Raw genomic sequence first — 27799 nt, 5'->3', positions numbered from 1 at the left:
GCGTAGTGCCCTGGTCCTCCACAGTTATAGCAGATTAGTTGCTCGCGGCCCCTTCCTAGCCCCATTCCTCCCCATCCTCGTCCTTGCCCCTGGAACCCACCGCGCACCATCGTTGTAGCTAGATCCTGACCTCGCACCTCAGTCTGCATCCTGTAGGCAAGTGTTCGATCCATCAATAATTCATAACTCTGGCAGTCTCGTTCATCCTAACCCACCGATTTGTAAAACTTGCAAATAGTTGCTAGGGGGTTTGGGTAAACTTTTGCAATAGGTGACAGTTGTCTGTGGTGTGCTTTCCTCCCACCTGACAGATCGTGCACCAGAGTGAGGGCATTGCACTTGGCCCTACCCGTGCCTCTGATCGCAAGGGCATTGGTCCCCCCCCCCCGCCCAGCCCAATAATTCGCGAATAACAGACATTGATCCTTAGCGTGGCCCTGGCGTTTACATTTTATGCACTACACTTCTTCACGCGCTTCTGGCTTGGGTGCCTTCTCCTATTTCAAACTTTACATCTCCAAGCATAGGTTTTGTATTTGCGCATGGATCTGCTGAACTCCCAACCCAGGATCCTATATTGGAGTCTCATGCAATCTCATCGCTATTTCTAATGCTTCAACCTAAGTCAAGATCTTCTGTTGTGACAGCACCATCCTTAGATGCGGTGTTAAAGATGCCACAAACCATTCACGGTGTTGCACATCTGTTAACGTTATGTTAGCTTCTCGGATCGTACCCTTCAGTCTCTGATCCAAGTCCCAAGGGGTTTCACCAGGCAGCATTACGATCTCCTTGAACCCTATTATCGACTGTGTCTCTGACTTCGGTCGGCTAAACGCCTTGTTCAATGCATCCTGGATCTATATTATTCCAACATTGAGGTGATAGCTAGAGTGCTTAATATAATAGGTCAACGTGCGATCCTGCAGTGCACTTACCAAGGTAGCCTTTTTAATGTTATTGTCCGTAACTCCGTGCACTTCCCATACTGCCCCTACTACCAACCAAAACTGTTCTGAGTCTTCACTTCCTACTCCCTTGAATACATGCAACTTGATTGTGTTTGCCATGTTAGACTTCTGGTAAGGCCAAACACAAACTTGTACAGCTTTTGATTCAACCAATCTCCAATCCCTTCCTTCGTAGGGTTCCCCTATTCCAACATTAGACACCCCTTAGGCAGATCCTGGTCCTGGAAATGGAACCATTTGTTGGCTTATTGGGCCCTGACCCAGGTTCGAAAGAGTTATTAGCCAAACAAATCCCGCACTACCGGCCCTTTCAGAAACAATCCGCAGAGCACGGACTGAAGTCTCACCCGAGGTAGAAGGGGTGGTGCTGGAACCAGTTTTTTGCACCCTTGGGATGTCTAGATGTGTTCTAGAGGGGTCGCGAGCTAACCTGCGGCCTCGCGCTACTCTGCACAGCTATTAGGCTTCCGCGTAGATCCACACCAATGCGCTCTTGTTATTATGAGTTTATTATAGATCTATTCTACTCCTTACGTTCTTTAAGCAAACATTTAACAATAATACCCAATGTGCATCATCATCATTCATAAAGACAGGTATAAATTCATATAACAGATGCATAACCAGAATAAAAACAGATCCACAATAATTTGAAATCAACACAATGTCTCAGAACCAACTTATCTTTATTAATATCTTTGTTTCAGTACAATCCACTTCTGCCTTGTGCACACAGATGCAGGGGTCCGCGCACACAGCTACAGACTCTATCAGGCCTCCACGCACACAGCTCTGGAGCCACTATCTAACTCTTACCCTTCATGACCCATGCTTGTTGGAGAGGTAAATCCCCTCTACGGATAGAGGCGATCCCTACTAGCCCAGCAGGGGTCTAGCAACAATCACACAATGCTGCTACGCATGTTCCTAATTACAATTAAACAAGAGGTAAAAAGCACCTACTTGGATTCTTGCGCTGTCATTTGACGAAGAGATGTTGCCTTCGCTCCTCCGCTTCGGCTGGTCACAATCCTCCGCGATCTCCGCGAATAGATACCTGCACACACGAAGAGGAAGCAAACACAAGCGTGAAATCTAGTAAAAGCAACCATACATCAGTCAGAAAAGATGTAATTCACATATATCCATTGCATAGACAAATGAGAATGGAACAATAATAGCAGTCATCTATTATTAATCAGAATAGAGAAGAGTACAACCAAATGTTCTGACGTCGGTAACCTTCTCAGGAGGGGCCAGTCAGCATGTATCTCAAGCATTCACCTTTGAGGATGATTCTCCCAAGACAAACAACTCTCTCTCACACACAAATAGCACAAAACAACCTTCCCTAAGCAATCAATCACTTCCACACCTAGCACACCAAACCTATAGCAGCAATCTGAGCACTACAAGTTCTGTACAATCCAAGCCATTCCAAGCTAAGCCTAACTAGCTGCTCATGGTAATGGTGGAAGTTTATATAGGAGAAGGAGTCTCCTAAAAGGGTGGAAGGATGAGCTTATCTTCAAGGGAAGTAGTTGCAAAGGGTCGAACAGACATGCCATAGAAGGGAGTCGACATTCACAAAGCTAACAACCAAGCCTGGAGTTATCTGGAAGGCTGGTTGTTTGAACAAATTCGCCCAAACTGGATCAGCGCGGATAATGAGGAAACTGACGCGATGTCGCCGCATCTACATAACGGGGACAGTCATGTCAGCGCGGAAGAACACGGGAAAGGCGCGCTGGCGACCAGCGCGGAAAAGTGATGTCCTTCCGAGCTGGCAGCGCACGGAATACACTATGGAGCGCCAGTCATCGCGGGTATTTTTCAAACAGACGCGCTGATGCATAAAACTTTAGAAAAATGGGTTTTTGGGCTAGTTCAGAAGGCATGAAGCTTAGTGATTAGCACAGCAGGGTGACTGACAGGAAGGCAGTGACAAATTACTGTGTAACAATGCTTACAGACTCAGATCGTGTATTACTTTCACAGACCCACAACACATTAGATATTCCCAAAAAGCTACCTCTACCCTTAGAGCCTCGCTCTATTTATACATTCCCATGGTCTGCAGACCATGGGTAGGCCGACTCACTTCCTATTATTTTATATTATTTTTGGGCGGACAACCCTTTGACTTGACCTATTACATTTCGTGCTCCGTGCACTTCACGGAACTTTTTACAATATCATTACCCTAACTTATGGTCTTTAAGCCCCAAAACCATTACGCGGGGCCTCCGCTACCCAACGCACGTGATGTATCAAGTATGCATATTAATGGAGTTATAAATGTAGCAACATTTCTTCATCATGTGTAGAGGTTACAACCACATCAAGATAAGGTTGGTTATAGGTGATGTTAGTTGCATTGTTTTGTCGCCTAAGATGTACACCTAGATGCAGGAAAAGTTTCCAACCCCACAAGGTATAATCTTTAAGGTGCAACACTCAAAGTAGGAGTTGCCACCTATTCCCTGCTCACTCCATTTAAGCTCTCTCTTAGGCAAGCTATGGGGGATAGTCCCTAAAATATAGAAAACTTGTTGAAACAACAAGTCTACAAGAACTAAGGCAAGGAAATTACTTCTATTGATAACTTGAATTATGATTAATTAGCAAGTCTGATTAGTATTGAGAAATGTGAGTGCTAAAGATAGATTCAATTAGATCAATATGATAGTTAGTGAGGTGAAAAATGAGAAATTAGTGCCTTAATAACAATGCTCAAATATAGATGTAACACTTACACAATAAAAAAATAAGACTTCAAGTCATAAGATAGGCAGTGTTGCAAAACAAGGTTAGTACAAGAGATCAAGATATTAAAATAAATTAGAGATATGAAAAATAAGAGATAAGATTGCAAGAAAGATAATTTTTTTACTTCAAATAAAGATGATATTCAAGAGATAATAAGCTTGAAATTTACAAGTGTAACAATCATGTAAGGTAAGACTTTCAAGTATAGAATGAGCTCACAATTCCAATTACAATAATCAATTGAAATTCAAAATGATGATGAGATGAGTGAATGCAAGATCTATTTATGTGACATGCAATATCTTGGTAGATTTTAATGATATGCCTAAACTAAGGTGAATGCCTTCTCCTCGATTGTCAAAACTTGTCTTAGAATAAGGTTGTTGGGAGAAGTGTTGGGGAAGGAGGCTAAGGCCTTATTAGCGATACCTACCTAGGGCTTCTAAAAACCCAAGTTCCTCCATTCCTACAAGGGACGCATCCACAAGAGAACTGCAAGGTCACTCATTTTAACCATTGTTTAAGGGTTAAGCATCTCAAATTGAATAGTGAAGAAGGTGGTCCTAACAATTTCTATCAACCAAGCTTATGCTTAGAGGTAAATTTTAAAGATGCAAGTCTAGATATAGAATGCAAATGCTTCAATGAGATTCAATTGCAACAAGACGCTCCTATGCCAAATCATGTATAATCAAGGTTTATGATAATCACTTAGAACACAAGATTATTAACTTACAATAATGATTCGATGAAGCAAATTTAAAATCACTCAATGAAATAATAGAAATGAAAGATAATTAGATATCAATGTTAGAAACAATATGTCAAATGCCTTTAGTTAATAGTGCCTCTTAAGATGTTCTTCACTTATATTATATTATCACAGTTAAAACAAGTGAGAATTATATGATGCAAGAACAAGTAAGCGATGGAAGATGATATTTCTAATAAGAGAATAATAGAAAGGCTACTTAAATCTAGAATTTAAATGAACTTAAGATGATTTCTCAAATGAAAATAGATCAAGTAGCCAATATGGTGACAAGAGAAATTAGAAGAAAATGAGTAAGACTAATGCAAACAGAAGTTAAGCTAAGAAGATGAGAGATCCTCCATTTGAAATAAGGAGGGATACCCACGAGGGTTTCTCTCAATGAACCTCTGACCTATCACTTGTGTTCGTGGCATATTAAAAAATACCCCTAATTTGACTACATATTGGAAACTACCCCTAAAAATCACATTATTTAACTCCCTACCAATATGAACCCAATACACCTTCCCAATTTAAAAAACCCCTACTTCCACTAGATATTGTAGGTATCCATTTTTTCATTAACATTTTTTATACCCCTTTATATTTTTTCATTAACTTTTAGCTCCATCTTTTATACCTACCAATATAAAAACCCTTTACCCCCTATATATCCCCCAATAAATTATGTCATTTTCCCCTCAATATATATCCCCCAATATGAACCCACATGGTATGGTATTGCTCCCCCAGTGAAGCCCCTATGAGGATACCATGGAAACAAGTTCCAAGCTCCCCTTAGCAAGAAGATGATTTTTATTAGTAATATTACAAAGGAAGAAGAGACCCTTTAGACAGTGAGAAGGGCACTTCAACTCTTGAGGAGATTCACAAAAATGAGTATAACCATATGTTGTCACTGGGACAAATACCCTCCAAAACAATTCTTACACTTGAATTTTGGATCCTACTGTGATCCTATGATCTATCATTCCTCGATTTCTCATAGTCACTTCATGGTCTGTTGATGTTTTTTATCTGTCAGATTCACTTGCCTACACATGCTTATATTTCATTACATTCACAAGTGCATCTCTTCCAGAGCAAACCCAACAGTCAATATGCACCCTAGAAAGTCAATCACTACACAGTCCTTGTTGATAGTGCTTGCACAATCTCTGAGGATAATGAGTGCATAGTTCATATAGATAGAGACTAAACAATCCCTGTAGATATTCACTACACAATACTAGGATTGACAGTTCCCTCACTGTCAGTTACGATCATATCATCTCTCAGGTGAGTTTTCGAAATTATCACTTCTATGCACTTTGGTTTTCATTAGTGTCACTTTCACTTTTGATACTTCTGTTTTCACTCACTTTCATTTCTACAAGTGGTGATTTTGTGTCCTCTTTTCTATGGCATGTGTCACTTTCTCTTTCTTTAGCTTTTGCAAGTGTCATTTTCATGTTTTTCTTATTGTTGCAAGTGTCATCCTTTTGTTAGGGAAGTGTCGCATATGTTCAGAGGGAGTCATTTATATACACTTGAAGGGAAATTATGATGAATTCTAATGCACTATTATGTTCTATCCATCATGAAGACATGCATTAGACACATTCCCCAAGTCTGGAGCATTGTTTCACAAGTGTCGTCACCTACATCGCAAATTGTATTTGAAGTGTCATATGTTGTGAAAGCAGAGTTTTGGATCATTGTAAGAGAAAAAATCAGTACCAATGGGTCTTATTTACCATGTAGACATGTACTAGACCCATTCCCAAAGTTTTATGTGTCGTCACAAAGTGTATCTTAAGTGTCGCATCTAGTCGAAGGGAGTCAATTATACATTCTTGAAGGGAAGTTTTTATGCATTCTCCTGCACTAATATGTTATATTCATCATAAATACATGCATTAAACACATCCCCCAAGTCTTGAGCATTGTTTCACTAGTGTCATCATTGTTGTAGCAAAGTGTATCCTAAGACTCGCACTTGGAGGTAAGTGTTGTTCTACTATCATCTTGATGAGGATATGTTGATTATGGATGGTAAGTGCTTCCTTGTTGATTGGTTGATCATATATAAGCATGTAGTCATGTTCAAGTCATGGTTTGGCCCCATCTCTCTACTCTCTAGATTCACACCTAGTTATTTTATGCAATCGAACCTTCTCCATTCAACCACCTTCCAAACAAACTCCCTGAACTATGCATTGCGCAATCTCAAGCCATAAGAAGCTTTTCCTAGCTTTTGGAACTACACAATTTGTAGTCACTCCCTCCAAGGACTGTGCATTGTGTAGTCACAGTTCTTAAGATCAACCCCCTGCTCCCCATAACTGCACAATTCAACCTTATAGTCAGCTTCTTTCTGTGCATTGCGTAGTAGTAGCCAGTAGCCTCTCTCTTTGCTTCCTTGAACTGCACAACTGTGCAATCCAGATACCCAGTTTCCCTTTATAGATACACATTGCATAGTCACAGTGGGAAATTTTTCCTCAATGTGACCATCAACTTTGCAATCCTCCTTCTCAGGCCTCTAGAACTACGCATTGTGTAGTTGCAAGCCTTAGTCCCTTACTCCAGCCCTCTAAAACTGCACACTACATAATCCCTAAGCCTTCCTCCCGGTCTTGTACCCAGTTCTAGGTCAATCAATGGATTTCATGAAGATAATTAGACTAGGATATTTTCAGACGGATGTCATATCCTCATGAATGGAGCTCACTTGTAGATACTATATATCGACATGACAAGATGATGCTCGGAGAGGAAAAGAAGGAAACTATGCTAGAAGACATTTGTAAAGTCGGAACAACGAATAAGTCATCGAGTGAGAAGTTGAAGGGACACTAGCTTATGAAAAAAGATCAAAGATGAATATCACATGAAGATCCATATCAATTATCCCCTTGGAGGATGAAGATAAAGCACATACAAGATACATCATGAAGATACCAACAAAGATGTAAAAGAAGAATCTTGGTAATGCCACATCATCATGAAGTTCCATGTCATCATTGTCAAGAGTCACGTGTGTCATAATGTCTTCCTAGATCATTTGTGGAGTTTAATTGTGTAATTTTCCAAAATGAGAAAATGTAAAATATGTGGAAGACCAAGGATCCCATATGGAATATGAAGAGTCACTATTGAGTTCTAAATTCATATAGAAGCTCAAAGGTCATGTAAAAAATTGAAAAGTCATTGTAGAAGCTCAAGAGTCATGAGGGAGCTCATGAGTCACGTGGGAGGTGGAGAGTCACCTCATTTGTTCTAAATACACCCTCATAACTCAAGTAAATGGACTTTGTTAACTAGAACTTCCCTCCTTGGCTTCTCTAGCATTGGCATAGGAGATAAGATCTTTCTTTGGAGGAACAAATGGTGACTTAACGTTCCACTATTGGGGCTAGTGTGGCAGCATTGTACTTGTATATCTTGGCACTCCCACCTAATATATGAATCTTTATGAGCCAAAAAAAATTCATGCCTGTTTCATGAATAAGTAAGACTACTATTTATATGTTTGTGGTATGTGTTTATGTTGACATGTACTAAGGAAATTGAACTATTTTGGTGGCTTTGGTACATACCTTGTTGAAGGTGTGTTGTATTTGGTTTTATGATCATGGTTGTCTTCTGAACTACTTTTTAGGTTAACTAATGATCCTCTTATGCTCTTTTGTGTCTATTTTAGGATTGTACTATTACTTTTCTTCTAGAGGCTCACTCTCTTTCTCCTTTTCATGAAAGTACCTTATATACATCACAATTGTATGCCCCATATTATTGAATTTCTTGCTTGTTTCAAAGAATTTTTATATAACCTCTTATCTTAATAACGACATCTAAGAAAAATCCCTAAGGACAGTGGAAACTAGATGTATTTCCAGTTGGGGCTCCCACTCCAAATTGTGTGAGGTCTAAGTGGGACATCACATCTCAGATACCCCTTGGTTGATGAATTTCCAACACCATCAACACCTTACAACAACAAATATCTCCTCAAGCTTAAATTAATGAAACAAGAATCTACAAGTCACAGATGATAAAATGTTAATGGAAAATGACTTGCTCTAAGCCTCTAATAGCCAAGGCCTTGATAAAAATAATTATCAAAAGCTCTTGGCCTTTCAAGGAGAAAGGCTGGAAATTTTAAATAAATTTATATGATAAATTTGCAAAATTGTTATGCCTTTAACCTCTTAAAAAATTTCAGCTATCCTTCAAGGTGATTACGTTCAGATTAGGGACTGAAGGATGCCCTCTTTGAGCCCTCGAACTAGGAGAAATAAGCCTCCAAATCTTGTGGCTTTCCTCCAACAAATGATCTCAAAAATTGTCCTTCAAAATGATTAATTTCTTGTAAAAAAATTGATGGAAAAAACCCCTCAACAAATCAATCTTCTTTGCAAAACACATTAAGGGTTAGACAAATGAAAAAAAATGAAAAGAAAAATAAAGCCCTGAAATTCATGTGTGTAGGTGAAAGAAGTTACAAAGGCTTGTGACTAGCCTTGAAAAATTTCAACAATATTCGTAAGCAACAAAACCACAAAAAATCTTTGTTTTAAGAGGCTAGAGAGGCCTCAATGCTTGTGACCTTGGAGAGGAAGGGTTTGAAGGCTAGATGATCCTCAAAAATTGACTCATTGCACTAAAACCCTAGTTGTCTAGGCTAGGTGAGGGCTTAGCATCCAAGAAATTGATTCCTTTCAATCTTTGAGACAAAATCCACCTATAAACAAATTTGAAACAAAACCCTTGTCCCTCTCTTCAAATCTGCTAGGAAAGAAAAAGAAGAAAATATATACACAAGTTAGAAGAAAATATATATACCAAATCTATTTACAAATATATAGTAGCTTTTAGGAATGAGGGTTCCTTGATTAGAAAATAATGGATCTTATTACTAGAAATATTAAATTAAAGTGCAATATATTGAAAGAGTAAGTGAGTAAAATAGATTTTAGATTAGCAATAGCCAAGCAACCCTTCAAAATAATTCGTTAGGTAAGTCTTTGTAATAAAAAAAGTGGGCTCTTCAGTTTTTATGTCTTGGGAGTTGGTTAGTCGAACCAAAGACCTCCCCTCATGCCCAAGATATGAATCATTGTTGGATCTCTACACACTTAAGATAAATCATTAGATCAACAGGATTTAGATTGCAAAATAAACCCAAGGATCAAGAGATGACTGCTAGATCGATAAAATTTAAAATGCTTATCGAAGCTCAAGAACTAATGCAAGATACATATGCAAATAGTTAATCCACAATTGGCTAATGAAGTAACAATAATTAAATTTAAACGTGGTAGAGCATTAAGAACAATATTTAGAAAGAACTTACCATAAAAAATAGAAGAGGAATACCACCTTGAATTAACCCCAAAGACTTCTGTGTTATTCCATAAAAGTATTACAAACTAGCAAAACTTGACTCAGAGCTCCATTACAAACTTCATGATGATACAATGAGTATCAAGAGCTTCCTTATATAGAAAATGAGAGAGTGGTAACTCTCTAAGTGGATAAAATGGCTAGTTGATTTGATCCATGGCTTGATTCTTCTAAAAAAAAATTGATCCCTTGATTTTACTGCACAAATCTAGAGGAAAAAATTGTCGGCCTTGATTGATGAGCTGGATGGACAATTTTTTACTCTGGAGTGGTTTTGGACCAATGGAATACCTTCAAAAAAAAAAATCCTTGAAATGTTTCCATTCACAATAACCACCTAGAACAAAAAATTTGATTTAGTTGAGAAATGGTTTTCTTTTGGCCCAATGAAATTCTTTTGTCTTGGATATGGGACATTTCTCAATTTATAACTTGATTCCTTTTTCGGGAAAGTCCTCATCAAATTTTCAATTGTTTTTCCACTTGGAGTGAATTTTATTTTCTCTCATTTTAATTTTTTGACTAATTTCTGACTAATTATTTTTCCATTTTTCGTCAGAAAATAAAAATAATGACTCTAGAGGGGTTTAAACATATTTTCCCACTCTCAAAGTGTGTCTACATAGAAATTTTAGTAGTTGAGGTGTAAATTTAAGTACTCATACCCCCTATAATTTCTATAGACAACACTTTTTACAACTCTACATCAAATACCACATAGAAATCCCATTCAGAAGGGGAATTTTAACAATTAAAAATGAGCTCTAGACACAACCAAATTTTGTGACATTTTAGAAATGATATGATATGATAATTTACATAGACTCTGTACACTAGGACTCACCTAAGACTTTACCATCAATACCCACTCTAGCTTTGGGGTATACTCATGAGAAAAACTCAAGTAATTATTAAGTGTTAAAAAACACAAATAATTAGTTGAGGAAGAAAAACTCCCTAGAGTGAAACTATTTAGCAAAAATATTAGGCTACATATATGTTTTTCATGGATTCATAAGACATAATAGAATCAATTTTTATATAATGGCTGCAAAATTTGGACTATAATTAAGACCAGAAGTTGCATGATGGTAATGAAATAAATAAATAAATAATTTATTGCTTTAAAATGTACTTTTCTCATGGGATAGTTGGCACTTAAGTGGTCAACATATGGATCTAGTTGAGGAAACTTTTCTTCATGAAGGAATGTGAGAATCCATAATCTACATCCAAGCCACACAAAGTAAATCAGGTAGTTATCCATTCAAATATTAATAAAAAATCGCCATATAATTCAAGCGTTGGAATAGAAATTTTCTTCTAATACTACTAAAAAAATCTAATGTAATGACAGGGAATAGAAATGTTAAAATGAAACATATTCCCTTCTAATAACTGAAATAACAAAGCAGTAGGGTCAAAGATATAATATAGAGGATGCCCAATGGCATCAAATGTGATATTTGTAAAACAACTTTAGCATTTGGCCATTTGCAATTAAGTCCAATCATTCACCATCTAACATGCTCAAGTGAAATGAATTTAGGCCAGTGAGTCCTCTGATGATGTAAGGTCCAAGTCACAAGATGTCGAACTTCCTGTGATTTCCCGACTTCTTGTTTTGACAATCCCATAATAGTACCAGGTCTCCAACTTGAAAAGGTTTAACTTGAAAAGATTTATCAAAATTCATTTTAAATTTAGATTGATTATTACAAATATGATCAAAAGCCTTTCCATGAGTTTCATCCAATTCCACCATCTTATCAATTCAATGTTGAACAACATCTTTCTCATTAGTGAAATGTTGGAGGAGTTGATAACATGGAAGCCTAAGGTGCATAGGTAAAGTAACATCCAAGCCATAAATAAGTTCAAAGGGACATTTTTCAGTAGCTATCTTCTTTGTAATCCTTTCTGCCCATAACGCACACATTATTTTTCTATCCCAAGCTCACTAGTTGTATCCTACTATCTTCTTGATAATGGTTATAATATTCTTATTTCTTTATTCCACAAGGCCATCAACTTGATGATAGTAGTTTGATGAGTGAGACAAAATAAAGCCATACTTAAAGAAAAAATATGAAAACACTGAAGAACTAAAATTTTCGCATTATCAATAGTGATCTTAGCTGGGACACTGAATCGAGTAATAATTTAATTTTCAATAAATTCCATGACAACCTTTTCAGTGGAATTCTTTGTAGAAATATATTCAACCCATTTAGTATAATAATCGGTAGCATTTAAAATCCATGAGTAGTCATTACTAGAATTTTCGTTGAATTTTCAAATAAAATCCAAACCACAATGTTGAAAAGGATCCTCAGCAACGATAGATTACAAGGGAAAGGTAGCTAAATTTTTCTTCCCATTGAAAATTTTATAAGCTTGGAAAATTTTAACATATTTTTGCACATCCGAGAAAATCAAAGGCCAATAATAACCTACTCGCAATATTTTGTAGGCAGTAGTTTTCACGGTGAAGTGACCACCACAAAACCCCGCATGAAACTTTGAAATAAACTTTTTTGCTTCAACTTCATAAACACATCTAAGTACTATCTCTTGAGTATTTATCCATACAAGACCATCTTTCATGATCCAATACTTATTTTCTTTCATTCTTAGAGATCTTCTCTTATGAGCAACTAAATAGTAAGGACATGTAGGCTTCAACAAATAATAAATGATGTCCTTGTACCACTGAATATCTCTTAATCTTTGAAGCTTAGGTGAAGTTGAAACTTTCGATGAATCATTTTGACAAATTTAACCCAAATCCTTCTCATTACCTTCATTCATAATCTGAGCCAATCCTTGGCCCTTAACGAGCTTGGCGGGTCAAGTCTCCAAATCATACTCTTGAATCTTCGTGACCCATTTGGCTCGAATACCTAAGCAATCAGTTTTAATTAACATATCTTTAACTATGGAGTGTGGGAAAAAATAAATAACTTAAGAATATCCCAAATATGTCTAGAAATTATTAAGAGCTTTGACTAATGCATCAACTTTCTTTTCCATAGTACTATAATTCAACTTGGAATTCTGAAGCGACCAACCCACAAAAGCAATCAGATGCTCATGGCCTTCCTTGTTCCTTTGAACTAAAACACCCGATATAGTATCCTCAGAAGGGATAACACCCTTGATTTCCTAAAAATCCTTCTTTCCTTCATTTTTGTGTATAAAATTCACCTTTCTTTAAAATACTCTAAATAGGCTTGACAATTTCCACATATTTTGGAATAAATCTCCTAACAAAGTTGATATTTCCAAGGAAGGACTGGAGGGATTTATCATTATGAGGCAAAGGAATCTTTTGAATGGCCTCAACTCCTTAAATATCTATCTTGATCCCATCCTTATAAATGATGTGACTAAGCAACTTCCCTTCAGTTACTCCAAATACAAACTTATCAAGATTCAAGGATATTCCATATTTTGTCTTTGAGGTTTCTGCAAGTTTCATCATTGTTTAGATTATCTTCCAGATCCATCGCATAAGGATTCTTTTTCATCGACGTTTCGAACCAGCAACGGTGGTTCAACCGTTGCTGATTCGAAACGTCAATGAAAAAGAATCCTTATGCGATGGATCCAGAAGATAATCTAAACAAATATTCCATATTCTCAACACCTGTTAAATTTTTTCCTGAGATGATCTATATGACTAATACCATATTTTGAAACTACCATAAGATCATCATGATAAATCTTAATTATTTTACCAATTAAACCTTTAAAAGAATAATCCATAGCCTTTTGGAAATTTGCTCCGGCATTGGTGAACCAAAAAGGCATTCTGATTTACTCAAACGTTCCCCGTGGTGTGGTGAAAGTTGTCTTATGACGATCTTCTTTATTCACCTAGACTTGGTTGTAACGAGAGAAACCATCTAGAAATGACATCATACCTAAACTTGTTACTCTTGGTAACATAACCTCCACGTTAGGAAAACGGTAATTATCCTTTTTACAATCTAAATTAAGGTTTCTAAAGTCAACATAAAGTCTGATTGTTCCATTTTTATTTCTATGAATCACCAAATTATAACACCATGATGAATGATGAATCCACACAATAATTCTAGCTACGAGCATCTTATAAAGCTCTTTTTGAACCAAGGGGACTAATGTAGGATTAATTTTCCTAAGTTTTTGAAGAAATGCTTTAAAGGGATATTATGTTCCATAACATTTTCCCTATAAACTTTCAATTCATCATAAGAAAATGCTAAAAACATCTCTATATTCATGAAGTAAATCAATCATTTTTTTCATTTCTTCCTCAGTAGTACCTTTACCAATTTTAATAATCTTCGAGTACTCAGAGGCACCAATATATACTTCAATGAATTCCCCTGGATCAATTTTCTTATCTTCATTCCTCTTTGTGGCATTGTGTCAATCAAAGAGTCGCTCCAAAGCTACAATATTCCTAGGAGTCGGATTTGTTATATCTTCATTAGTAAAATCGGATCCCTCCTCCTTAAAACCAACCTTAAAATCATTAAATTCATCCAAACAATTAAGTAAATAGACCACCTAACTTTCATCATCAAATAACTACCAATGATCAATATTATTCGGAACCGAAGGCCTAAAGATAACTTCCATCTTGAATTTATCTTTTTTTTTTTTAATCAAGTAAGAGTGGAGCCTTCCATTAGTCAAGAAAAAACACATATTGTACAACAACAACACCAGCTCTGTGAACACTCAATAGACAGCTAGGTTGACTAAAAAAAACTACAACAAGACTATTGTTAAAACATTCCATCCAAAAGAGAGTACACAGACTCTGCCTTGTCTATCTAACCGTCCTCAAAGCAATGCTCTGGATAACCTACACACACGAAACTCGAAATAGAGATTAGAAGGTTCAGAGGTTATCTTGGTTCCTCTAAATGTCAAAAGTCTCGCTCATCAATGAACCCGTAAGCTTTTGAATTTGAGGGCCCACATAACCGAAGGCCTACATTGCATTGGCATGTGCCTTAAACACAAACCTTAACCTTTGTGTCACACGGAATCAGTCAAGGGTGCGGACACAGCTGACCTTCCTAGAAGTCTAAGACATTCTAATGACAAACAAAACAAACTAGAGCTATCCTTCCCTAAACATACATTATGATATGAGAAATCAAGTGTTTCGTTCTTACCTCTGTCCAAACGCTGTTGTAGAAGTCCAAGCTTTGTTGATCCGGATGAGCTCCTCCCGTTCTCCAAAACCTGCAATCACCAACAGTCAAACAATTAAATAGCACCTGATTATAACATAAAACAAAGCATATTCAACATATAGACCAAGGAGTACATGAAATAACCCATTAACAACAAGCTATTGAGAAGAATGGACCAATTTGCATTAAAGGTAATCAAAAGGAACCATTACAACCTGAGCCTTGGTGTTGTGCAAGCTCCTTCCAGGGTCCACAAGAGTCTTCCTCTACTTTGACAAAGCTCACCCACTTCCAAATACAACAAGTAAGGGTGACAATCTCTCCTCACAAACTTCTAAATGGGAGTCCTAATTCCTGCAGCATTTACCCTTAGAAATCTATAGCTTTCAACCTCTTCTCTCTCTGGCTCAATGCCTTTATTTATAGTGCTGTAAAGAGGTTATTCAGGTCCACCATCAATGGGATAATCCCCCTCTTTGGGTGGGATAGCTCCCTTATTGATGGGATAAGTTCCTCCTTAATAGGGATACATGAACCAACTGGAGGCGCATCCATTTCATCAAACCGACCTCTAGAAAGTTCTAGAAGTAACCACAAGTAACTTTTTTAAGATGAAACTTGCGCATTTTTCCTTTTACAGAAGGACGCACCTGTCCCTTAACATACAGAGCGTCCAAGGACGCAGCTTTTGTGAACATTGTGAGCGTCCCCGCAGGTAAGGCTAGAGAGAACCTGCGTCCCCAGAGATAAACACATTTTTTACAAGACTTTCTCCCTTCTTTGAGTTTGAGATGGATAGCAGAGGCATAAGACTTGCCTAAGAGGGTAGCATGACTGTTGATTGAGCCATACTAACTGTAAGTAGTCATGGTGACATTTTTTAGTGTAACAGATTGCCCCCTAAAGTGCGAAGCCTGGAATAGATTTAGGGTTTTGTAATTCTAGGAAGGGTGAAGCGCTTTATCATTTCAAGGATTGTCTTGTGGATGACCTGGTTGGAACCTGCAATTTTCAACACAAAATACATGTATAAGATTATATCATCACTGAGGTAGGCATTCCCATACTCAGATTCAAAACTTTAACTAATGGACTAACTACTCTGATACAGGAATGATCTTGCAGTACATCATTTTTATAGACTTTTGTAGACACAGTATGGACGCAACCATCTGTTTATGATTAGTCTACATAGATAATGAATACAAAACTCCTCGCAGCCTGGATGGTAGAAACTAGATCCAGGGTCTTCACTTCTACTTCCCGAATTGGTACGATTCTAGCCATGTGATTAAATGATTTGATGTCGAACATGTTAGAAACCACTTGATTACCAGTCGATGATGTAAACTGTTAACAAGCGTGAGAGAGACCACCAGTAATGTCAATGGTTCTCAAAGTACCAAGCACAACCCGTGAAATGTGAATAGATGTTTTGATGTCGAACACTTCACGGAATCCTTTGATCGAAAGTCAATGATGTAAACTGACGTCAAAGGCGAGAAACCTGCCATTGATGCATGCAGACTTCAAGGTACTGTCGATTCCTAAGTCATCTTTCTAGATAATGTGCTGATGTCGATAGAAAGCGACCCGTTGCAGGCAAGCCCGCAACACGAAATCATTGTTCAAGTTGAAGAAATGTTGCTGTAAGGACTGACTCAGGGATGGTCAAATGGATGACAAGTATTTTGCAGATGAAAGTTTTGCTTGCAGACCTCTTGAACACATAACGACACGACAGATGGCTTGGTGACGAATAACTCAAAGTTAATCCCCGGAACCCGGTTAAAGACTTTCAAAGTGGTTTGATCAACTGTGAGGTAAAAGATTTCCCAACCCAGGTGAATGAAAAGTGTCGTGTTCAAGAGCGGTAATAAAGTTTCTTTTGAGATAAAAGGTAACAAACAGGTTCATTCTTCTCTCTTTTCCCCCACCATTTCTGGCAAGTACCTCTTTATTTTTAACAAGCTTGAGGAGGATAACATATGCTTGATTATAAGCTCATCCTTCGGACGAGTCCAACCTAGTTTAAATTCGAACCCTAGGAAGGAGTGGTTCGTTCCTGTTTGTAATTGAACAGGTCCTTTACTGTAAAAGTTTAACGAGCCCAGTATAGGAGAAACTCGGTGTTTTTCATTTTTAGAGAGTCTGAAAAAACTAAAGGAGACTCCACGTTGAACTTTTTCGTACATTTGTGTCCCTCAAGCCCGAAAAAGTATAAAATAATACCTGGGGGAACCGCTTGATCTTGCGACCAAGGAGTACTTTCATAATTAGTGCCACTGACCTGAAAAGTAAAAAGCGATCAAGGACACGTCGTTTTATTTCCAGTCTCGAGTTTGAAACGACAAAAACCCGGCAATCTTTTCCTGTTTTTACGGTCAGAAAAGGGCTATAAGGGGACCGTCTTTTAATTCCGTTTTAACGAGTGTAAAAGAAACGCTCGGCAATCTTTTCATGTTTTAAGAGTCTGAAAAGGGCTTAAAAGAGAACTCCAAGGTTTCACTTTTTCGTAAGTTTTAACGAGTTCGAAAAAATGATAAAAATGTACTCATATAGCCGACTTTCAATTTAATTTACGAGCAGGAAAAGACGGAAAGAACTCGGCATTTTCATTTGTTTTACGAGAATGAAAAATAGCAAAATAATCTCGAGATTTTCATGAGTTTAACGAGTCTTGAAAATAACTGAAATTGACTCAAGATAGGTTTCATTTTTACAAAAGCTTGAAACAGATAAAAACTATGCTTCAAATTAGTTTCATTTTTACACAAGCTTGAAACAGAGATAAAACTGTGCTTGATGCCCCCTAAGCATAACTGTTAGAGCGCATGCCCCCCCCAGCTTCATTTCATTCAACTAAGGTGGATGAAATGAAGGTTCAAGTACGAGATCATTTGAAGGACTTGACCTAAAACTATAAGAAAATTATACAAAAACTGAAATAACTAACCTAAATACTTAACATTTATGAGATCTAGTTAAACTCTCGACCCAATTAGAGGAGGATTTGTTTCATTTTTTAACGAGCTTGACACAGGAAAAGAACTATGCTCGGATTCAGTTTCATGTTTATGCAAGCTTGAAACGAAAAACTATGCTTGTTATAAGTTCACATGCCCCCAGCATAATGACGCAAAACGAGGTACATGCCCCCCAAGCTTCATTGCATTCAATGAGGTGGATGGAATGAAGCTTTACTTTCAAGATCGTGGAAAGACTTGTGGGAGTTGTTTCATTTTTTAAACGAGCTTGACACAAGATAAGGAACTATGCTCGTGACTACTCTCTACAATCTACCTACTTAACCTACCCTTGTTTCATTTTTTAACGAGCTTGACACAAGACAAGGAACTATGCTCAAAAAATTCGCATGCCCCCAGCATAATGATGCAAAGCGAGGTACATGCCCCCCAGGCTTCATTGCATTCAACCGGCTGAATGAAATGAAGGTTTACTTTCAATATTTAACTTGAAAAGGGAGTTGTTTCATTTTTAAGGAGGTTGACACAAGAAAAGAACTATCCTCATACCTGATTCTTTTTTAACGAGGTTGACTCAGTAACAGGAATTGTCCTCAACAACCTACTTTCTACAATCTACCTACATATCCTAAAACCTACCTGATTCATTTTTTAATGAGGTTGACTCAGTAAAAGAACTTTCCTCGGAACTCCTTGTTTCATTTTTTAATGAGCTTGACACAAGACAAGAAACTATGCTCATGACTTCCAGTTTCATTTTTTAATGAGGTTGAGACTAGAAGAAACTATCCTCACGCTAGCCTGTTTCATTTTTTAACGAGGTTGATACAGGAAAAAACTATCCTCGTAACATTGATCATGGCTTCCAACTGGAGGAAAGACATGTCAATGGACACACCTTGATCATGGCTTCCAAGAGGTCTTCATCCGAAGGAAGAATACTTCTTGGGAAGGAACACATGTCAAGGGACTCAAAAGGGATAAGAACATCGTGTTCAAGTAATCCCATAGAGTTTTCCATGTCAATTACCGGAGCTAAATCAAAGGAAGATGAGCAAACAGTGAGAGGCTCACTTATATCGGTAACTGAAATCATGGGACCGGTTGCCACATAATTAACCCGTGGCAGGGTAGATACCACTTTAGAATCAGGAACATTTAGGGGTGTCATATTATTGGTAGTTGAAAAAAGACTAGGGAACGAAAGCTAGTCTACAGTCACAATACTTCCATTGTGAGGGAAAGACATCACGCGAAAGAGTGTCGATACGACAGCTTTCATTGCATAAACATAGTCTCGCCCAACGAGTAAATTGAAATCCAAGGGACCTCGAACTACCATAAGATCAACACAAACAGTTTTACCTTCCAAGGTAATAGAAAACTTAGGAAGGATCCCTAAAGGTTCACTAATTGTTCTGTTAAAAGCTTTCAGATTCTGCGTAATAGGCGCAAGCTGAGGGGAACCCAAAGCTTTCCAAACAGCTGAGGATAAAATACTAACAGAAGCACCTTCATCTACCTGAGTACGATGTATGTCCCTACCACCAGCCTTGACAATGATTTGGAAAGGGATGGAGGAAGGAAGACGAGGTTCTGTCAGTCTATTCCAGTCAAAGGAAAAGACCTCAGTACTTGGAGGGGGTTCTGTAGAAACAGGTGAAATGCCCCCTGGCATAGAAGAATCTGATGTAACAAGAAGAACCTGAGCGGTATGAAGTTCACTCTCTAAATGGAAAGTGGGATCGACCGAATGTGAAATTGAATCGACCACTTGATCAACTAATGGATCATCAACCTGAGTGACATGAGTTTCACTCTCCAATGGAAGAGTGTGATTGACTGTACTTGAATTTAGATCAATCACTCCGTCAGTTGACGGTAGGTTGGGAGAAAGTTTACGGTAACCAGTTGGAAATTCTTGCTGTGGAACAGTAAGTTTTTCCAACAATGTTGAGGCTTCATCCATGTGAGGGCAAATGTGAGTTTGATGACTCCCTTTGCATAACTTACAAGGAAACCTAACTTTACCTTTTTTCCCAGGAACCTGACTATCACTGGTTGATGGATCAACGGAAAGTTGATGGGATTTTTCTGACCATACTTCCAAGACCTTTGGAATACCAGGACAATTGACAAGGAAGTGGTCACCCTTACAAAGCCTGCAAGGGTATTTGGGTTTACGATGCATGTCGGAATTTTCCTCAACACAACTAACACTTACAGCCATGGTTGGTTGGTTGACTTCTTTCTTTCTTCTTCTTCTTCTTCTTCTTCTTCTTCTTCTTCTTCTTAGCCTCCTGGTTACTAACATCAAGGCTTTTACCAGGCGAAGAGGAAGAAATGGAGGAAGAAAAATTAGGCGAAGAAGGTAAAGGGTCAACAGAAGGTTGGTGATGTTGAGATGGTGAACTCTGTTGAGGTGAAGCATCCGGTTGAGATGGAACAATTGGAGTATTTTGGGCCAACGAAGTTGAAAATAACCATATCGGTAAACCTATTGTAAATCCAGGTAATGACAAAGTAGCCATATAAGGAGGACCAACATTTCCAAAATAAGGAAAAGTACTAGGATTCTCATTAGGAGGGGTTCCTAGGTTGATAAATTCCGGAACATTTGCCATTATATCCAACTTCAGTGAATTTTATTAACAATTTAAAACTAAAATTAACAATTCACAATTCACACTTAACAACTAAAATTCACAATTCACACCTATGGTCTCTAAAAGTAAAAACAAACAAATTAACACGCGCTATCAAATCTAGGAGTCAAACCACACACAAACAGTAAGCTCTCCGGACCGAAAACACTAGTTGGTGATGAAGCCCAACCTCGCAGAATTCAGTACAGAAATGGCGGGTGGAACAGTTACCCCGGCAACCTGCTTAATGAATAGACCGGCACAAGTTCCTCCACTTTAACCGTCTCGAAGTGAAGTGAACCCCCCGGAAAATCCAAGTGAGTATAACCGACGTCTGCTCCAGGTACAGTGGGACCTTCCCTCCACCGTCACCTCGGTAGAACCCTAAAGATTATGGTCACTAAGGTCACCAACAGTAACAAATACACCTGGGGGAACAGTCTAAACTCCGACAGCACGCAAGGGCAGAGTAGCAAGCTCAATCCCCTTACCGGCTCCTTGACAACAATCCAAGGTTTACCGATAAGTGACCCCTGGCTCCTCGACAATGGTTAATCCGAGGTTTACCGTTTGTAATACGTACTGTCTGGCGTCGTTCCCAACGAGGGGGGAATGATCCCCTCACTGGTTCGGACACGAGCTCGTGCTTCTCCTTTAAGAGGAGCTTTCCCAGAGTGCAATTGAAACAATTGGATTTATTCTACTCAAGATAAACTATCTGTTTGGTTTTGTAGTCTTGGAGAGTTAAGTACTCACCTACTCCAAGACCCTAGCCTAAGCTATGTTGGCGTTTCAGAGCCCTAGAAATGTAAAAATTACTAGATGAATTTTAATTAAGCGCTGTGTTATTAAGGCTGTTATTACTCAAATGGGTAAATGGAGATGAAACCAATGGTGTTATGACCCGACTCAACTGAATGCAATCGAATATGATAATGCAATCTTTTCAATTCGATGAATCCTAACTAAAGTAAGGAGAGAGTTTCCATTCACTTCCAACAATGCAAAAAATTGATCATTAAGAGAAAATTTAACAAATTCTCTAATGCACTAATTTCATCAAGAAAAACTAATGCAAATCAATTCCAAACCAATTTTTATTTTTATTTTTGTGTAAATTCAAATCAAAGAAAGCTGATCTAAATCTACGATTGATTTTTCAGAATGTAAACTATGCAATTGTAATCTATGCACAATTCACATGAAAAGTATGCAAATGTAACCTATGCACATTTTCCATTCATATTCCGAAAATTAGAATTCTAATTATGCAAATGTGATCTATGCAAGAGAATTCTCAAACACAAGATGATTCTAATGTAATCTAAGAACCAATCAAGTGCAAGTCGAGAAAATTGGGTGAGAGTTCCAAAGATCAAAACATAAAAACACTCAAAGGCGATTAAAGGGGGAAATTTTTTTGCAAAAACAAAAGCAAAAAGATGCAAAATTGTGAAAAGACTGAGAGAAACCTCCAAGTAATGACCAAAGGAAATCAAATTAAGAATTTCTCAAAAAAGAGACTCAAAACACCCAATTGATGAAAGCTAAAAGCAGGAATGCTAATGAAGCAAGTTCAGGTGAAAATTTTTGACAGGGTACTAAAGGATCTGGGCAGAAAACACTAAGAAAAACCAAGATCTAAAAGCAATTAAAGCAAAAATGGAATTTTCCTAAATTTTTACAGGAAGACGCAGGCAACCCGTTATAACAGGCGCGGGCCCGCTCTGTGCAAACGGCAACAGCGCGTCCAAAGACGCACTGTGCAGTACTCAGAGGGTGCGTCCTTCTGGAAAAGTTAAGAAAAACCAAATCTAACTAAATCTAAAGCTAAGCCACCCAAATACTAATTCTCACAGTCAAAAACCAGAAAATAAAAATGATTTTCTCAGAGCAAAGTTCACACAAAGGAAAAGACTTTCTCATTAATGGATTCCCCAGTGGAGTCGCCAATTTGTCACACGGAATCAGTCAAGGGTGCGGACACAGCTGACCTTCCTAGAAGTCTAAGACATTCTAATGACAAACAAAACAAACTGGAGCTATCCTTCCCTAAAAATACATTATGATATGAGAAATCAAGTGTTTCGTTCTTACCTCTGTCCAAACGCTGTTGTAGAAGTCCAAGCTTTTTTGATCTGGATGAGCTCCTCCCGTTCTCCAAAACCTGCAATCACCAACAGTCAAACAATTAAATAGCACCTGATTATAACATAAAACAAAGCATATTCAACATATAGACCAAGGAGTACATGAAATAACCCATTAACAACAAGCTATTGAGAAGAATGGACCAATTTGCATTAAAGGTAATCAAAAGGAACCATTACAACCTGAGCCTTGGTGTTGTGCAAGCTCCTTCCAGGGTCCACAAGAGTCTTCCTCTACTTTGACAAAGCTCACCCACTTCCAAATACAACAAGTAAGGGTGACAATCTCTCCTCACAAACTTCTAAATGGGAGTCCTAATTCCTGCAGCATTTACCCTTAGAAATCTATAGCTTTCAACCTCTTCTCTCTCTGGCTCAATGCCTTTATTTATAGTGCTGTAAAGAGGTTATTCAGGTCCACCATCAATGGGATAATCCCCCTCTTTGGGTGGGATAGCTCCCTTATTGATGGGATAAGTTCCTCCTTAATAGGGATACATGAACCAACTGGAGGCGCATCCATTTCATCAAACCGACCTCTAGAAAGTTCTAGAAGTAACCACAAGTAACTTTTTTAAGATGAAACTTGCGCATTTTTCCTTTTACAGAAGGACGCACCTGTCCCTTAACATACAGAGCGTCCAAGGACGCAGCTTTTGTGAACATTGTGAGCGTCCCCGCAGGTAAGGCTAGAGAGAACCTGCGTCCCCAGAGATAAACACATTTTTTACAAGACTTTCTCCCTTCTTTGAGTTTGAGATGGATAGCAGAGGCATAAGACTTGCCTAAGAGGGTAGCATGACTGTTGATTGAGCCATACTAACTGTAAGTAGTCATGGTGACATTTTTTAGTGTAACACTTTGGTTGTCTTTACAACCCGAAACCATGCGATCCTACCCTTGGAGATCCGACGGTCAAAATTTAATTTCGGGCCATCGACTTGCCCACTTTTTAATTTAACTTGCGGATCCGAAGAGAAACTAAACCGCCGCTCTATATATTTTTCGGGTCCGCATGGGGATTAACCATCGATCAGATTTTCACCCTGATCACTGTGTGATCCTACCCACAGAGATCTGACGGTCAATAGCTAATTTCGAGCCATCAACATGCCCACTCGTTAATTTATCTTACGGACCCGAAGAGAAACAAAACCATCACTCTATAATTTTTTCGGGTCCGCTTAAGGATTAACCTTCGATCATATTTTTACCCCAATCACCGTGCGATCCCACCCTCGAAGATCCGACGGTCCAAAGCTAATTTTGGGTTAGTAACTTGCCCATGCTTTATTTTATCTTATAGACCTGATGAGTATCATAAATCACCCCAGTATTTCTTTTCGGGTCCATTTGAAATTTTAACTTCGGTGTGGTTTTCCACCTGAAATCCATAGAATGGTGGAGTTCAAGGAAATCTATGGTCGGCTACCTACCAACTAGCCCGCTGTTTACCCCTTGCGCTTGGTCCATTTCCTACTGCTTTGATCAGTCTCCTGATTGCTGAATTTACTTACTCTGAGAATGCTTCCCTGTCTATGATCGCCTGTCTGTGACAGTCCTCGCGTAATTTCCCTGAGGGTGTTAACGCCCAAGTATATCTTCTATTACTTCTTGAACAGAGCACTCCTTCATTCGCCAAGCGATCCGCTAACCTGTTGGTTGTTTTGTGTACGTGAACAAATTGGAGTGTTCTCAGGGCTCTCAGGTGGGATTGTATACGTTGATAGACCTGCAATAACCACCAGTGTTTTGACACTTTTTCTGGTGTTGTACCGTTGCATATCTTCTTGACCGAATTAATTATCAATTCAGAGTCTGCTTCTACAATAGCATTGTGTAAATCTGACTTAATCAAGATTTCTAGGCATTGCTCTAAGGCCATGAGTTCCGCCATATTATTAGTGGCATTCCCCAAATGACTATGAAAGATGACTTGTATGTATCCCTGCTCATCTCTTATGACTCCACCATAACTAGCCACTCCAGGGTTTCCTTTAGAGGCTCCATCTATATTAAATTTCAGAAAACCATGTGGAGGAGGTTTCCAGAATTCCTTAACCGTTGTTGTATGGCTTGCGATCTTGCTTATGCCCTAGGGGATCGACAACTAGAGACCCAATTGAAAAAGCATATGTGCATCCTGGTTTAGAGGATGGTTTTCGGGGGGATTCTTTAGATAGGTACTTAAAGTTTCTTTGAGTTTTCTTATAATCTGAGCTATGATGCTTTGTGTTGAGCCAACTCTGTTCTTGAAAATCCTATTGTTGCATTCTTTCCAGACATCCCAGATTAAAAAACCTAGAATTAGAGTCCAAGCTTTGCTGACTGTTTCATTTTGTGAGAAATCTTTCCACCAATTCTTTAAAGTTCCAATAATGTTGGATGCATCCCTGTCATTTTGCCTGAAGATTGAGGCTACCCAATTCCACAAGGTAGAGGTGAATGGGCAAAGGTTGAGTAGGTGATCCATCATTTCTTCTTGTAGACCACACAACTCGCATCTAGATGGACCAACTAAACCTCTTTTCCGAAGATTTTCCTAGGTCAGAATATTTTTATGTTGCACCAACCACATGAACAATTTGATTTTCATCCAGTACGAGTTCTGCCATAGGTCCTTCCATATCTTATCAGGGTTTGGAAAGTCAAGCCCAATGGCAATTCTTTTGGCTTCTTTGAGGTTGAAGTTTCCTTCATTGTTTCTTTCCCATCTTAGTTGGTCAGACAATGTAGATGTTAAAATCTTTATTTGTTCCAAGATAACTACAAGAGCTTCTACTTGGGCCTTCAAAGGGGTCTCTTCATTATATCTCAGGTTCTTCCATGTTTTCCATTTATCCTTGTTTCTTGTCTAATCTCAGAAGTCACTTACCCTGAGTAAACCTTTATTGTGAATGTCATTCTTAAGATTGGCTAATTCTTCTCTACACAGGTTTGGTTCTGCTACTAGTTATCCTCCCAAACCCAAGCCAGGTTTCCATCTCTTATCTCCCAGAAACTGTGCTTCTAAACTATGGCTATATTCTCCCAAGCACTGTTCCAAATGTGGGAGCCCTTGATGTGCCCAGACATCTGAATATGATCCCTTTCTTGCCAAGTATTTGCATACTTCTATTTCCAGAGCTTCGCCCATGGGGTTGCTGACTCCTTTAGCCATCTCCACCAAATTTTCCCCCCCAAGACTTTGCTAAGGGTTTCAGGGTCATGAAGTCCCAGACCCCATGGTTTTTAGGTTTACAGAGCTTATCCCAAGCTACCAAAGCCCATTTTTTTTTCTCTTCACCTTTGCCCCAAATAAAATCTCTTTGAATATTCCTGATGAGTTGCAAAACTCCTTTAGGGGCAGGAAGAGCTGAAAACATGAAGGTGGGAATAGTTTGTAGGAAAACCTTTGTAAGCACTAGCCATCCTGCTAAATTCAAAGACCTACTTATCCATTTCATAATTTTGTCCTGCAGTCTATTAGTCACTGGCTCCCAAACTTCCTTGCTCAGAGGTTTGTCAGTGAGAGGTATTCCCAGATATTTGGATGGTAATTGATCTCTTTGAAAGCCAAGAATTCTGGAGAGGTTTCTTTGAATAGCAATGTCAGTATTAAAAAAGAAATTTTTTGATTTGGTGAGGCTTACCTCTGTACCAGCGACCATAGCAAAGTCATTAAGGATTTGTTTGAATGCTTTAGCTTCCTTGATCGTGGGTGTGCCCTGCAGCATAGTGTCACCCACAAATTGTTGATGAGTCAAGGCATACCCTTTTGGGGTGAGTTTGAGACCCTAGATTATTTCTTCTATATTGGTGGATTTAATCGCTTTTCCTAATCCTTCCATCATGAGAATAAAGAGGAAGGGGGAGAGTGGATCTCCTTGTCGAAGGCCTCTCGAAGGCCTAAAGGTTCTAGATGGAGATCCATTAAGCAGGATTGAAAAATTAGCTATGGTAACAAGGGCCATTACCCATCTTATCGAGTTGTGGTCGAAGCCATACGCTATTAGTACTTCCCTGATGTATGACTAGTTTAGCTTGTCATAAGATTTCGCTAGGTCAAATTGTATGATCATACCCACTTGCTTATTGCTCTTAAGAGAATGAACCACGTTGCGAGCTTGAATGATGTTGTTTAGAATTTGCCTTCCTTCCACATGTCTAGTTTTCTCCTCAGACACAAGCGTTGGAAGTAGGGGCTTTAGTCTATTTGCAATTACTTTGAAAATAATTTTGTACACCACATTGCATAAAGCTATGGGTCTGAATCTATCTTGTGTCATAGTTTTTTCCTCCTTTGTAATCAAATCTATGAAATAAGCATTAAGCGCCCTCAAAACTGTTTTGGATTTTCTCGAGTCCTCCACAAATTCAAGGATATCTTGTTTGACTATTTCCCAACATGCTTTGAAGAAATCAACATTGAACCCATCTGGTCTTGGAGCTTTCCCATTTTGCATTTATTTGATGACTTCAGTAACTTCCTCGTAAGTCACTGACCTGTTAAGATTGTAATTGTCTTCCCTAGTTACAAGCTTTGGAATCTACTTTGTGAAGTTGTTGATAAATTGTGATCTGTCTATGAGAAGCTCCTCTGTTATGCTTTGGAAATGTTGTACCAGAGCACATTCCATTTCTTTGTGGGTACTGAGCTCTTTCCCTTAAGTGTCTTTGAGTTTTGAAATCTTGTTATGTGACATGTTATCCATGGTTGACTTGTGAAAAAACTTTGTGTTTCTTTCCCCTTCTTAAGCCATTGCACTCTCGATTTTTGTCTCCAGAAGATCTCCTCTTGCTAGCATTTGTCTTCCATTCCTGTTGAAGAGAGTCAGCTTGCATTTTTCTTTCCTCGGTGAATCCATATGTGATAAGGATCTGATTGATTCCTTGTAGTTTCTGCTCAACCTCTCTTTTAGCTTTGAAAATATTGCCAA

This window comes from Pinus tabuliformis, chromosome 6, assembly GCF_031772625.1.
Source record: "Pinus tabuliformis cultivar Carrire ecotype Pingquan chromosome 6, CPIR1, whole genome shotgun sequence".
In the NCBI taxonomy this organism is placed as follows: Eukaryota; Viridiplantae; Streptophyta; class Pinopsida; order Pinales; family Pinaceae; genus Pinus; species Pinus tabuliformis.
Note: the sequence above shows the minus strand (reverse complement) of the source record.